This window comes from Podarcis erhardii (assembly GCF_964252035.2).
Source record: "Podarcis erhardii genome assembly, chromosome: 9".
Taxonomy (NCBI): Eukaryota; Metazoa; Chordata; class Lepidosauria; order Squamata; family Lacertidae; genus Podarcis; species Podarcis erhardii.
The window spans coordinates 4,313,837-4,330,081 of record NC_138512.1 but is presented as its reverse complement, the minus strand read 5'-3'; the positions used below and the strand labels follow the sequence as shown (position 1 = coordinate 4,330,081).

Here is a 16,245-nt window from a genome sequence, read left to right as displayed (position 1 = left end):
GGACAACGCTACTACTCCCATAACCGAGGCACAAGCACTAATTGATAGAAAGGTGGAACTGCTGGAGGAATGCTGCCTATTGACTGCTCAAACAGTTCAAAAAATCTTTGAACAATTACAAAACATCACCAAGAAGCTGGATAACCTAGATGAAAGGAGGCAACTCACTCCCTTTTTGCCACCCTTAACAAACCCTGGAGATAAACAGAACAAATACAAATCTATACCTCTAAACCAGCCAAAAACCAGAGGAAGCCCCCCTCACTCAATCAACCTGATACTGAGGGCATGTGAGATTGTTCTCCACATTTTTCCATATAGAGGACCCCTACCTTACTGGGGGTCACCCTTTTGGGCCAGACATCATCTAAATCAGCTCCTTGGCCTTGAGGGCGGAAGCATTGACTTAAAAGCAGTCAAGAGGCTCACTAACGATGGATATTCCAAAAAAGTACTACTAAGATTTGGTAGTCATAGAATCCCAACCAAAATCTTAAGAGAAAAGGCTCATTTAGCCCGGAAAGGAATTTTTCCGCGTCGACACTTTGAAGATATATCACCCAGACCATTGATTGCATCTAAAAGACAGAACAAGATGAACAAGGCCATTCCACCAGAAGCCGACATCCGCCCTACCCCCGTGGAAGAACCCAGTAGATGGGAGAAACCGCAGCCAGTTACCCGGGAAATCACGCAAGAAAAATTCAAGCTCCCAAACCATGCGACTGTAGCATCAAATAACAACCTCGCCCTTGACACAATAGACTGGACAGTTCCAGAAGAAGAAGATCTGTTGAGTAACTTTACCAAGCTACCAGATAAGGAACAAATAAACATACTCAGTAAATTGACGAAACTACAGGCCAGATTGACCGAAATTCACCAACAAGGTCAACAAAATGCAGTAGAAATAATACACAATCAAACTTTACACTTACCAGCCTTTTCCCCAAAATGCATAGTCAAAAAGAGAGCTACTAATGGAACTTTCAAATGTATAGATGCAGAGCTTCAAATCCAGCCGCCTCTAGAATATGAAATGGCAAGGAAAAATTCCAGTAATGAGACCACAAATTCCTGGCTGAGATATCAAATACTAGCTCCAAACGAAATAGGTACCCCTTATTCAAGTACTACAAAGGACTCTAACATTGCCGAACAAAAGATGACCTCCAATAGACCTGACACACTGAGCCCAACACCAAACGAGGCCAAAGAAATGGAAGTAGTGACTGAAAATAGTCCTACTGTCCATAATAGTCCACTAATCACAGAAATCTCTCAGGAACAAGGAACAGTTAAGGAAGAAAACCAAGAAAGGGAGGAAATTTTAATTTCCCGCACCTTAAAAAAGAATCTAAAAGATTTGCCATTATGCTCCCCACCGAAAGCAGCGACAAATGGCTGTATCTGCACAAGACAAAATCCCCCGCTGGACTTATTGACAGAACTAGAATGACTAAATGCTGTCAACCAGCCACCAACTCCAAAACGGATCCTACGCTTGCTGTCCTGGAATATCGCAGGGTGGGGAAACAAAGACGGAGACCCAGACCTAATGAACTTTTTTAAAGATTTTGAACTAATACTTCTACAAGAAACATGGTCAACTAGAGATATTAAAATTAATGGATTCACCTCCTATACGAAACCCGCATTGAAAACTAACACGAAGGGCCGGCCGAAAGCAGGGTTCTGTTGTATGATCAAAGACAACTTAGGGTTTGAAATCAAGCAACTAGAAAAATGCTCACCACTTGCACAAGCTCTACTTTTAACCCCAAAAAAAGATTCTTTATTACTTCTAAATGTCTATATCCCTCCAACCAAAAACAACAGCAACAGTGAAAATTGGTCACAACTAACCTTTTATATAGAAAATTTGACCGATAAATACCCAAATGCCTCACTGATAATAGCAGGTGATTTTAACGCCAGAGTGGGAACCAACAATGAACAACTATGTAGCAAACTAAATTGGAATACTGATAATGACATCGCACATGCCCTGAAAATAGGACGACTCTCCAGAGACAGGGTTGTAAACAACGAAGGTTTACGCCTACTTGAATTATGTAACTACTTCAATTTGCAGATTGTGAATGGTTCAACAAAAGGCGATAGAAGCGGGGAGTTTACATACTTCTCCCCCCGAGGATGCAGTGTCATCGACTATATTCTTGTCCCTTATAATATTATAAATTCGATCATGGACCTCAAAATTGGAACGTGCACTGAAAGCGACCATCAGCCATTATCGCTGTCTATTTACCTAAAGGACGAATCCAAAATAACTAAGTACAATATCATAGAACCCTCTCAATACAAACAAATGACCCAATTAAAATGGTCCCAGGAAATGAGTACAGCAGTGGGGCAAAAACTTACAGCCAACCTGAGAAAACAAGTATTATCCAACTTAAAGACCACTAATCTTTACAGTGATATTCCGAAAATTTATAATGAAATCTTCCAAATGTTTGTAGAGCTTAGTACTCCACCTAAAGTTTGGGAACTTAAACATAGCGCTAGCCCTTGGTTTGATGATGAATGTTTCCAGCTAAAAAGAAAACTGCGCCAAACATTTAGAAATAATCGCACTAAACTAGAGCCCTCTTATCTTGATGGAAAAAGAAAATATCACAACATTCTGGCCGAAAAGAAACAAAAATACGCAACCCAAAAATGGCTACAATTACTCGACTCAACTCAGAGTAAAAACAACAAAGCGTTCTGGAACCTAGTGTATGGAGGATTGAAAGCCGAAAATCAACTAACTCTACCACCAATTGCAGAATCCAAATGGTCCCAATATTTTACATCTGTATTTAACAATCTACACAGTGAACTTAAAGGAAACGAAACCACTAAAAATAAAATAAATAAACTCCAGGAGTGGCCAAGGGTAGAGGAAGAGGAAATTAGAGAGATAGTTAAAAATTTCAAATCGGGGAAATCTCCAGGGCCAGACGGTCTACCAATAGAATTATTTAAGACCTATATAGATTGGTGGGCAGAACCCTTAGCTCAACTGTTTACTCTTATAGATAAATACGGGATCATACCTGAGATATGGTTAAGATCAATAATTATTCCAATCTTTAAAAATGGCGACCCAAAAGAACCAAGGAATTATAGACCGATAAGCCTACTATCAGTGATAGGGAAAATCTACGCTAAGCACCTCTTATCTAAACTCCTTACCTGGATGAAAAATCTAAACCTACCAGGGAAAGAACAAATAGGTTTTTCCAAAGGTTGCTCTACACTAGACCACTGTCTTATACTCATGCATCTGGTTGAAAAATACAGATCCCAAAGGCAATCTAAGATATACGCTGCTTTTGTAGATTTTCGTGGTGCATTCGACTCAATTGACCGCCCAAAGTTGTGGAGGAAACTCGCAGAATTAAAAATTGATCAGCGCTTATTGATTCTAATGCAAAATCTACACTCTTCTAATACCTGCCAAGTCAAACTTAACACCAAAGGTCACCTTTCATCAGATATCCCAAACTCGAAAGGGGTAAAACAAGGGTGTATTCTTGCCCCCTTTCTATTTAATTTATTCCTATCAGACTTGCCAGATTACCTTCAAAAAATAGAATCACATGCCCCTAAACTTAATCAGAAGCCAGTTCCTCTCTTATTATACGCAGACGATGCTGTCCTACTATCATTAACGAGCCTGGGTCTGAAACGTCTTATATCTTCACTGATCCTCTACTGCGAATGTAACAAACTCTCTATAAATTATGAGAAGACAAAAATTTTGGTCTTCTCGAATGGTTGGAAATTAGAGAAATGGAAAATAAGAGGGCAAGAAATCCAACAAGTGAAAATCCATAGGTATCTGGGAATCTTATTCCAGAGCAATTTAGGGTGGGTAACCCATCGCACAAATGCCATAAAACAGGCAAAGTGCACCTCATCAGCAGTTGCCCGTTTTTATTATCAGATAGGTAATCAATTTATTCCTGCGGCCATTCAGATATTTCAAACAAAAGTGCAATTCCAGTTACTTTATGGAATCCCGCTATGGGTCCAAGCATATAACAGTGATTTAAAAAAAATTCATTCCAGCTTTTTGAGACGTATTCTTGGACTCCCAGCTGTGATCAAATATGAAACAATGTGTGCAGAAATAGGCATACACACACTGGAATATTGGGCATGGTCCACCTCAATAAAGTACTGGTTACGCTGCCACTTTTGCTGCCCTCCATCAAGTCTGCTCGCTGATTTGCTCAAAGACTCCTATAAATCAAGATGGTATCAGCACCTCGAAAAAAAGATTGAATCTTTAGGCATCGAGCTGGAGCCCCTGTACAACTCTAATGAGCAGTACATTTTTCATAATATCCTAACTAGACTAAAGGATGTCGAGAGACAAAATATTATGGCAGCTGTAAACAAAATTTGCTCCCCCACATTCTATGATTTAAATATCTTAGATAGTAGAGCCAATTACGTCACTAAATTAATAATCCCAGCCCAACGTAGGGCTTTTATGCTGGCCCGTTTAAATGTTTTTCCCTCAGCATTTGTCAGGGGAAGATATCAAAACGTTCCTAGAAACAAGAGATTCTGCAGATGCTCTATGAATGTCCCGGACACTGTAGAGCATATTCTCTTTCATTGCCCATTGCACAGTACGCTCCGTCAACGCGTGCTGTCCCCTCTTTCGGGTGGTCTGGAACCCCAGCAAGGTAAATGTGTGGGACTTTACCTATCCGACGCTGACCAAAGGGTAACGGCGGGGGTAGCTGAGTTTTTGGCAGCAGTCCTCCAAGGAGCAGGTTAACAAGGAAAACCACTGATTTTATATGTATATATATATATATGTATGTAGCCATCTGCTGCCTTTTTTATATACATTTCAAGGCTTTTATATGTTATTTTCTCTTTTATGGTTTTATTTGCATAATGCCTAATAAAGGTTTGATAATAAATAAAAACAAAGCCATCAGGCAGCTAAGCTTCTCTGATGCCCAATGTGGCTAATCTGTGGTCCTCCAGATGTTAGTGAACTCCCAACAGCTCCAGCCATTAGTGGTGAGGGATGATGGAAGCAGTAGTCCACCAACATCTGGAAGACCACAAGTTAGCTATCCTTGATGTTGTGGAAGGGGATGTTGTCAGTTTAGCTGGGATTAAAACTTCCCAAGGAAGCAATAGACAGCAGCTCTGCAAGGCAGGCTGTGGACCAGGAAGAAGGAAAGCTACGGAACAAGGAATTCAGAGCAAGGAATTTGTCCACAAAATGAGAAATAGGAACTCAATGAAAAAGCAGTGAAGGAGGAAGCTTAAGGAATAGAGCAGAGAAAAGAGAAGATTAATGAAGAGAAATGATAGAGGTTGAATTTCACATATTGATTTGACCCAATCAGCCAATTCCATGAGTCAAAGCACCAGAGACACATCCGTACATAATTCTATGCAAAATACCTTTTAAAACGTCTTTGAATATACTGTTCTGCATATCCACTGTGAAGATATTTGGGTGAAGGTGGGCATATCTCAGTTAACAGGGTAACTTCTTGTTTATTATTCTCTGCAGTTAGCTTTGTTAATATCTTACTTAAACACACACACAATTAAATTGGGCTTTGAGCTTTCTTTCCTACCTCATTCTTTTCTGGTTCTCTGAGTAACCTAATTCCCCTAATGTGGTCACTTACCTACTAATTTTATTGGCTTCTTCTGCATTTCATTAGGTTATTTAACTCCATCTGGAAAGTCAGATTACTTGCTTATTTTGTATGTATCTTGAAACAAAAACAATTCTTCTCAAATGCCCTGGGAACATTCTGGTTGAAGAGCAGATTAATTTATAAAAACATAATAAAAGGTAATGAAGAAAAGCTTTCCCTAGTCAGTCTTTTGGTTGTTCAACCTTTTTCTTCTACGGTACAGATATATATTTTTTTAATGGTATTGTGGTTCAGTGGTTGTAGAATCATCAAAGCGTGGAGTTGGAAGGGACCCTGAGGGTCATCTAGTCCAACCCCGTGCAATGCAGGAATCTCAACTACAGTAGATCATCTAAGACAGACAGCCATCCAACCTCTGCTTCAAAACCTCCAAGGAGGGAGAGTCCACCGCCTCTCATGGGAATCTGTTCCACTGACAGATTCTTTTGTTCAGGCAAAATAAGATGTGGAGTTAAATGAATCTATGCATTTAATGTGAAGATCTTTAAAAATCCACACAGCATTGCCGTGTTTGGGGGAGAGAGGAGATAATTATTAGAAACATAGCAAGCATGGAGAAAGAAATTCACATTTCCTTCTCTGCTTAACTCCTGAGGGGGAAGGGGGGGGGGAATACACCACTTCTACCAGTATCTGAACATATTAAAATTAAAAAATATTAGCTAAAAGCTATTAAACTGGATAAAGGACAGAGTTGAAGTACTTCAGGAAGGGACAACTAGATAGTTTGCAAAAATGCTCCTATCAGTAGAGTCACTCCTCTAGTTTCATTCTAAAACAGAAGACAAAAGGTGATGACAGGGAGTATGAGTCTACGCTTCAGGTTACATACGCTTCAGGTTACAGACTCCACTAACCCTAAAATAATGCTTCAGATTAAGAACTTTGCTTCAGGATGAGAGCAGAAATTGTGCTCCGGCAGCGCGGCAGCAGCAGGAGGCCCCATTAGCTAAAGTGGTGCTTCAGGTTAAGAATGGACCTCCGGAACGAATTAAGTACTTAACCCGAGGTACCACTGTATTGGAGAGACATAGCTCAGAAAAATAATTAATTTCCTTTTTAAAATTCCTGCTGCAATAAGGCTGAGCAGATCTCTCCCATGTTTTAATAAGCAGGGATTTTGTTAGTGTAGACACTGGATGCAAAGTGGTGTTCTGCTATACAGAAGTTGAGGAAGAGATGGACAGCCTCAGATTGTTCTTTTAGAGTACTTCCCAAAGATGCCATTTCTGCAGCACTGGACTGAACAAAGAAGTGGCAGCCTCAGACCACTGGTCCAGTCAGAACAAATCATAGTTAAAAATCAATGTAGTCACAGATCTATTATATTTTATTGAACATTAAGGATACATCACAAAATGGAAGACAGATTTTCACACAGATACATAAACAGAAATGTGGCAATGTATGTGGAAACAGAAACATGTATACAGCTGCTATGTCTTTAAAATAAAACTGTTAATATGACTCCAGGCACTGTTAAAATTACAGCAAAACCATTTAAGTGGGAGGGGGATGTGATGAATGCTGGTGAAAATGTAAAAAAGCTAAGAGGTATTGGAAACAAATTCTAACTTCAAGAAGTAGAATGCTTGCTGAGAAATTATCTCTTGAATCAAATATGGTTTGGTAAATGTAGTTCAAACGCACGTGACTTAGGATAAAGAGATACTTCTCAGCTAACTGTGGAAGCTTGAACTGCTTGTGTCAAATACTAAAAAAACAAACAAATCAGATACTAGCCCTGTTCAGATGTTCAAAGATCATGTGAGTACATGAAGACATGCGACACTCAGGCACATATGATGCCCCCATCTCCAACACTGCTCGACTTTGGACCTTCTTGCACTGAGGAGGAAAACCTAAGGGGTGCTTGTTAGCACATTCAGCTGAATGAATTTACAAGCCTTCAAACAATTAGGAAGCTCGATAATGCAAGGATTTGCAACGGCAGGGAAACGTCCAAGGACATTCAACTGAGTGGACTTACAAGACCACTTCATACCTTTCTTTCCAATGAAGGATAGGGTGTGGAACCAACATGCACACCTGTCTACCTGTCTTCACGCTTTCTTTTAATGCCTGAGCACAGCTACAGAAACTCAGATAAGCTGGGATATGACAAATCTGAAAAATTAACCTAGGCTATTTGAACATGTCAGAGAATGTGCACTTGTACTAGGTCTGAATTAGGTTAGAAATGGTTCAAACAATTTTGGGATGACAAGCAAATCACAATCCCTTTCTACTTATAAAAGAAGGTTCCCCACAACACATAGGATGAAGTTCTACTAAAACAATCAATGTTGGCATTGATTGAGTTAATTATGCAAAGTATTATGAGGCTAGTAATTTTTGCCTTTGCAATTATTATTATTGCAAAATGAAATGGTGCCATATTGGCTGTATAACTATCTCTCATCTTTCTAAAATTTAAATGAGAAGGAATAAAACAAATCCAAGGGCAATCCTATTTGCATTTGACATTTTCTCATATTCCAGTTTTTTGTTTACTAATATAAAGCAGTGGGAGTATTCTTAAACTTGCAGGAATTGTTGGTTTTCTCTTGAGTAATACTAATGCCTGCATGCATTCCTTAGATAAAATTGCTGCAAACTGCTGCAAAAAATAGACTTCCGGGATAGCGCGAACGGGTAATGGCGGACTCCCTCTGAGCTCCGGAGGGAGTCGGCTCCGCTAAGGACGGGTCTTGCCGTGCCGGCGACACGGGGACCCTTAGAAACCGCAGGCGCGGAAGCCTGCGGACATGGTGACTCGGTGGGCACCTTAAGCGCCCTCCCTGACCCGCGAAGAGCCTTTTTAAAGGCTACGGAGTGGACCGGAGAGTGGCGTGGTGCTGAGAGTCGATCGCTGCCTTGGCGGAGCGAAGCCGCGAGCCATGACCGGAGAGCGCTGTCTTTCTTCTTAAAATTTGGACTGAAAATGTAACCCGTGAGTAAAAGGAAATTTCGGCACTAAAAGTTTCTTATTTACGAATTCGAGTATGATCGGGGGGACGTGTTAAAAAGGAAGTCCGCACTCCCCCTCCCCACCAAAAGATTTAAAGCAAAGAGATAGCACCAGGTCGGAAAGACTTTGGTGCTTAAACGGAGAACTTTCACAAACTGAATTAAGAAGTAATTTGAGCAGGAGTGGAAGAAAGAGGAATTCCGGGGGTTTTGCTTTTTAAGTTGACCCCCCCAGACCCGGGTAGCGCCCAGTGTGGGAGCCCGAGAAACAGAATAAGGAGTTTGACAGCTGTCAAAAAGAGCTGTCAAACGACTAGCCGAAACGTGGAACTGTGTTATAACTGCTTTTCTGGATTAAATGCTACATTGAAACTGAATTGATTGAACTGATTGGAAACAAAATAATTCTTAACAACAAAGTAACTGACTGTTGGGTGAGATTCATGATGGAGATCCCTCTGGAGGGAACTGATGACATTGCAATGGCTGCTGAAGGAAAATTACTGGCAGAGATACAAAAAATGTTTTGTCTGGTGGGAACCTTGCAAAAACAGAACACAATTATGACTGAACAGTTGATGACCTTCAGTCTTAAACTTAACGACTCTGTCAATGGAACTAAACAAGGGGAAAAAAAATTTGCAGCTGCAGAAGGAGAGATAACCCTATGGGGGGAAGGAGAAAAAGAAAGAGTTCAACAAGAATGCAAACAGAAACCTGTAACTTTTGGGAATCAAAGAAACAAGGAGGATGACTATGGGATTGCAGATCTGCAGGGCCAGAGGAAGAGAGAAGCCCCTGGAATAATCAGAATATTGAATCAACAAAGAATGAACAAGTTCAATGGGGACTTCTTTCTGGGGCTGGACTTTGGGAGATTTGTTGTCTTTGGTCAAAAACTGTCTTTGTTTGATTCGGAAGAAAGAAAATATGAGGAGCTGCTGACAGAACTTCATGGAGAAGGGAAGACCAACAAAGAGGACTATAAACAAAATCGGCGGAGAGAGGCTAACTGGGGCCTGAAGGCCTCGGATGTCAGAAATCCAGGCTAAAATTGTTGTTTATCTATTTGGGTAGGGGCAAAGCGGGGGCAGGGGGGAGGGGAATTTGGGGTGGTAAAAACCTGGGATTTGGAACTGAAATATTATGATTTTAGATTTAATATTTAAAAAAAAGAAAAAAAAAAAAAAAAGGACGAATTTGTGGGAGAGAAATTACGCCGACCTTGGAGAATAGATCCAATATGGGAAAGGGAACATGTAAAATTATGATAAGTTAAAAAGGGGGAAAAGATAAATTGGAAGGAAAGAATTGAATAATTTTTAAGAGACCTAATAAATAATTTGCTGAGCTATGTAGTGAAAATGGAAGGTGGGCAGGGGAGTGCGGGGAAGTCATTGAAAGAAGGAGATGAAAATTTGGTTGTGTTTTGTTTTGTTTTGTGTTTGTTTTACTTTTGTTTTGATTTTTTTTTATGTAAGTTTGTTTTGTCTTTAAAATTGAAAATTGAATAAAAATTATTTAAAAAAAAAACAAACTGCTGCAAAAAATAGAGATTTAAGCTGAATTAAAGCTTTTCTTTATTATGTATCCTAGTTGTCGTCTTCTTCTTCTTCTTCTTCTTCTTCTTCTTCTTCTTCTGTGATCACTTGTAGCCGAGTTAAGATTGTCTTGCATAAACACGGTTTTAACAATGAGTCCGTAAGTGACTGTGGAAGCCAGTTATGGACCCACACGTCTTTCCACAGTGGGGCCATTGGTTCCCGGGCAGGAGTTGATCACGGTGTGGATTTGCCAAGCGTGCCTTCCTCTTAGCACGTTTCTCCCTTGCGTTCTGAGTTTGAGTGTCTTCAAAGTCCATGACATCTTTGGTAAAGGCTGTTCTCCAACTGGAGCGCTCGCAGGCCACTGTTTCCCAGTTGTCGGTGTTTATACTACATTTTTAAAGATTTGGCTTGAGACAGTCTTTAAACTTCTTTTGTTGACCAACAGCATTACGCTTTTCATTTTTAAGTTTGGAATAGAGTAGCTGCTTTGGAAGATGATAATCAGGCATCTGCACAACATGACCAGTCCAATGAAGTTTATGTTGAAGAATCATTGCTTCAACACTGGTGATCTTTGCTTCATCCAGTACACTGATATTAATTCGCCTGTCTTCCCAAGTGATGTGTAAGATTTTTCGGAAACACCGTTGATGGAATCTTTTGAGAAGTTGGAGATGGCGTTTGTAAGTGGTCCATGTTTCACAAGCATACAGTAAGGTTGGTAGTACAATAGCTTTGTAAACAAGCATTTTGGATTTCCTGCGAATGTCCCAGTCCTCAAACACTCTGCACTTCAATCAGGAGAAAGCCATACTTTCAGAGCTCAAGAGATGCTTGATTTTGGCATCAAGGTTGGCCCTTGTGGAAAGATAACTGCCTAGGTAGGAGAAGTGATTGACATTTTCCAACATTACACCACTGAGTTGGATTAGTGGTGCTGCAGAGAGATTATTTTGTACTTGTTGGTGCCGCACTTTGGTTTTTTGGATGTTGAGCGACAGGCCAAGTTTTTTATAAGCTTCTGTGAAGATATTTAGGATAGTTTGGAGGTCATCCTCAGAGCATGCACACAGTACATTGTCATCAGCATACTGAAGCTCTATGATGGAAGTTACGGTAACTTTACTCTTTGCTTTCAGCCTCCTCAAATTGAAGAGCTTTCCATCTGTTTGATATATGATTTCTACCCCAGTGGGGAGTTTTCCTTCAACAAAGTATAGGATCATGACAATGAAAATAGAGTTGGGGCAATAACACAACCCTGTTTAACACCTGATCTCACTGTGAATGGTTCATTTTGAGAGCCACTGTTATCTACAATGGTTGCTGTCATATTATCATGGAGGAGCCAAATGATGTTTACAAATTTATCTGGGCAGCCAATTTTCAGAAGGACAGTCCACAGGGCATTACGATTTACAGTGTCAAAAGCCTTAGTCAGGTCGATAAACGCCATATACAGGGGTTGGTTTTGCTTTCTGCATTTTTCCTGAAGCTGTCGAGCGGTGAACTGTCCCCCTAGAAGGTTGAAAACCATTTTGGTATTCAGGATGGGTCACCTCGGATATTGTTAAGAGATGGTTTGTGAAGATCCTTGCAAGAATTTTGCCGGCCACAGCTAATAGAGAGATGCCTTGATAGTTTCTGCAATCAGTTCTGTCACCTTTTTTTAAAGAGATTGATAATTTTGGCATTCCCAGATTTTTTCATTGAGCTTGTGAAATTGTTGTGTAAGTTCAGTTCCACCCACTTTGAAGATTTCGGCAGGTATCCCATAAGGTCCACTGGCTTTGTTGTTTTTCATTTGGTTAACAGCTGTACACAACTCTCCCAGATTTGGAGATACTGCAAGCTCATCTCTAACTTGTTTTTGTGGAATTTGTGAGAGGACCATCTATGGGTCAAATCATGGCATATGCCCCCTACGCTCAGCAGATGGTACCACACTTCTAAAAGATAAAGAAGCTATTGCACTGCGCTGGAAAGAACACTACCAACATCTCCTTATGTATCCTAGTACTCCTGTTATCATACAGGGGTAAACTTTTTATACTTTTGTATTATCGCACTGATCTATTTCTCATGACCTTTGTCTGCAATGTAATTTGTTGACTACTTATAAATCATTTTACTTATGCTGCAAATATAGGAACAACACTACATTCCTGAGCTGTAACAACTACAACAATAATTCATTTCTTGTTCACTAGATTCAGTCCAGCAACTCCATACATCTGTTTCCCTTAAAGGTAAAGGTAAAGGTACCCCTGCCCATACGGGCCAGTCGTGACCGACTCTGGGGTTGCATGCCCATCTCGCTTAAGAGGCCGGGGGCCAGCGCTGTCCGGAGACACTTCCGGGTCACGTGGCCAGCGTGACGAAGCTGCTCCGGCGAGCCTGCACCAGCGCAGCACACGGAAACGCCGTTTACCTTCCCGCTATAAAGCGGTACCTATTTATCTACTTGCACTTAATTGTGCTTTCGAACTGCTAGGTGGGCAGGAGCTGGGACTGAACGACGGGAGCTCACCCCGCCGTGGGGATTCGAACCACCGACCATATGATCGGCAAGTCCTAGGCGCTGAGGTTTTACCCACAGCGCCACCCGCGTCCCCTGTTTCCCTTAAACTACCTCAAATGATTACTGAATTGAAAGTACTGGTAAGTATCAGGATAATTACTGATTAATCTTTTATTTATATAATTAATTGTGATACAGGGATTTTTGTGTCTGTTATGTGTCACTATGTCTTATGGTAAGTACCTAAAGAGCTGTTTCAGGCTTTTCCTAGAAGAATGTTTTATTTTTTAAAAAAATTAACAGTGGACCACCTTGATGCCACATTTTAATCTGCTGTTAAAATTCCTATCAATTTCAGAATTAGTTTTCCATGTGGAATGGGGTGGTGGCGGTGGCTGTTTAAAAAAAACCTGTTTTCCAGAGTTTTCAGCTGACGTCTTGTGTAATTGATGAGTAAATGTGTGAGTGGAATTTGGGTGGGGCATGAAAGAAGGAGAGAGAGCCATGATGAACCCAATGTGTGCTGACAGTAGAACTCATGAAGGCTTCTACATCTGATCTGATTTCACAAAACTAAAAAGGTACCTGTATGTAACAGCGCATATGTGCATTGTATAAAGCAGTGCAAAATGAAATCTTGATGTGATGGCACGACGCTTCCATTTTACACTGTGATTTACTCAATGTGCACATCTATTAGAATACATCAGTAATGCCTTGAGGACAGAGGAATGCAAGCTGAAAGAAATGCAGGTGGCAAACAGTATAAGAGCAGGTTAGATGAAAACCAGAAATAAAAATCAGAAATGTGCAGTGTTGGAACAATATCAGGTAATTTGGAACCCAAAGAAGAAATTCCAAAGGGTATTGTCTTATAAAAATCCTTCATATTGTTCAAAAGTTGATGTTCATTCATTATTAATGTTAACACCATGAAGAATACGTGATATGATGCAGATTGAATCTAGTCAGAATCTTTATTTGTTTAGAAGTATTCCTACTTCACTTAATATTTTAAAGCTTTATTAAGCAGTATGGTGCTTCAAAGCGACACACATGGCTCTTTGCAAGCCCTACATAGTGCGCAATGTCCCAATGATCATCACCTGACATCAATGTGATGCCGGGTGATTGACAGGTGTGAGGCCTCATCTATCAAATCTGGACCAAATCTGGGCCCAATCTGGCATAGAGGAGATAAATATCTGGGCTCCTGGTTAGATGAGGGTCCCCATCCCTAATCTAAGTGATCTTAAAAGGTCTATGTGGATCTGCATACAAAATGGGTCTACACTTACTGATACTGCTTTTTCAAACTGATAGGGTAAACAAGACAGAGATCTTTTCTTCTCAGTTATAATACTTTTACTCTAGTTGTAACCAGCAAATTTTTTATTCAGCACCAAAAGGAGAATTTTCCCACTAGTTTTGTTTCTATTAAGCTTGAATTTTAAAAATTTTGCACAAAAATGTATGTGTGGCATGTTTTCAATAACCTAAATTTGGGTAAAATATTACATATTTTTTGTTATAAGGTTGTAGGCCCAAATCTCTTCTCTAAAACCACAAAGTTTGCCCTTGTTTTCAAGACAACTCAAGATTCACATCAAGGAGTTCAATCACGAAAACACTTGGCAGACATAATTTCCATTCAGTTTCAACACAACAGTTGAAGAGAAATCGTGAACTTGACACTTTCCTCAGTTGTACCTAAAACTAAATTGTCAGGAAATGGAACAAATATAGTTCAGGAACATGCCATTTTTAAATGCTGTATAATTGAAGCAAACCCAGATTTGGAAAAATAACAACTGTCTCTGGATATTTGTTGATGCTGCCACCCTTAACTGCTTGCCAGGTTTTATTCATCATACTTTCCTCATTTGCACCTCAATCCTAAACACATTTGTTATAAAAAGGAGAACATACTGTTTTCAGCTGAAATCTTTTCCAGATAAGCATGTTTAGGTCTGCAAATTTACAACAGTTGCTATGGATAGAAAATAATAGCAATGTATTGAGTCTCAATAGGTGCAAAAGAAGCAACTTTTAAAATATACTTTAACTGAGTGCAATCCACTCTTGCCTTAATTGTTGGCCACCTGGATTCAGTAGGAATAAGAGCTGCTGATATTCCTGATGGCAGAAAGCATAGCTTCCAAAAATGGATCTGAGTCTAAACAGATGCTAGTATGTGGCTTTCACATGATGGCTTAACTGACAAGGAATGCTACACAACAGACCTGGTAATTCAAACTATGGCTTACTGGGACCATACAAATACATAGGCTCCAGAACATGGATAGGTAAACTAAGGCCCGGGGGCCAGATCCGGCCCCATCGCCTTCTAAATCCAGCCCGTGGAATGTCCGGGAACCAGTATGTTTTTACATGAGTAGAATGTGTCCTTTTATTTAAAATGTATCTCTGGGTTATTTGTGAGGCATGGGAATTTGTTCATTTTTTCCCTCCAAAATATAGTCCACCACCCCCCACAAGGTCTGAGGGACAGTGCTGGCCCCCTGCTGAAAAAATTTGCTGACCCCTGCAGGAGATTAGCTTGTAACTCCTTTGCTTTCCTCCACCACCATGTCATTTTCACCCCTGCGCTGTGCTGAGCTAAGCCAAGGATTGGCTTAGTGTGTCATCTGAATTCAAGCTCATGGTTAAGCTCTCTCCTTAAGGTTTGTTCTTGTCTACAGCTCAATGCTCAGCACATCCTATGCCAAACCTACTTGCAACGAAAAGGAGAGAGTTGTATGTTCTCAGCATACTAATGACAACACACTTCAAAACTGTGGGTGCCCCCAACTCAGTGGTTTCATGAACTCTGCAGAACTCCAGACTCGGGGCTCCATGAGGCTGACCAACAGGCCCCCCAGCACCACCGCTTGTAGGCAGGTCTGAATCCTACCTGTAACTGATCCAGAAGATCAGTTCCATCCAAGAGCATTTGGATCTGATTGGCTCCTCCAGAACCTTGCCCAGAAAGGAGGCATGTGGGAACCAGCCTAAAATTTTAAAGATTGTCCCAATCCAAAGAGGGCTTATTTTAAGGGAAGTGGTGTCACCACCACGTCTTTCATGTGGCTGGGGAACATTGGATCTGTTCAAGAGGGACTAATAGTCTCCTTGATCCAGCTAGTCCTCTCCTCTCACTTTGCTAGATCTTACAAGCCAGGAGGACACGGATACAAGTGACTGAAGCAGTCAAAGGGCCCTGAGGAGAGCATGGCATGGGGCACCTAGGTCTGAACTAAGGTGAGCTGAGATGGCACAGCTGCCACGGAAGAGCTGCTGCAGCGCCAGCTAAGGGAGCCTTCGGCTGCTTCTCAGTGCGTGCCAAGGCTTCTTCGGGGATGCTTGTCCCACACCTGTGGCTGGGCGGACCCGGCTGTGAGGGGCCGAGAAGGAGCCGGGCTGCGCACACACACGGCTTTGCCATGAAGCGGGCTGCACGACGCTTCTCGGGAGCGAGGAAGGCCTGGAGCCG

The 16,245-nt window shown here is 41.0% G+C and overlaps 1 protein-coding gene across 1 annotated transcript in view; it reads right to left on the bottom strand.

Annotated features, from left to right (window-relative positions):
- The window catches only part of LOC309349962 (uncharacterized protein), a 236,711-nt gene that overhangs the window by 127,246 nt on the left and 93,220 nt on the right, over positions 1-16,245 (bottom strand). The window lies entirely within an intron of this gene.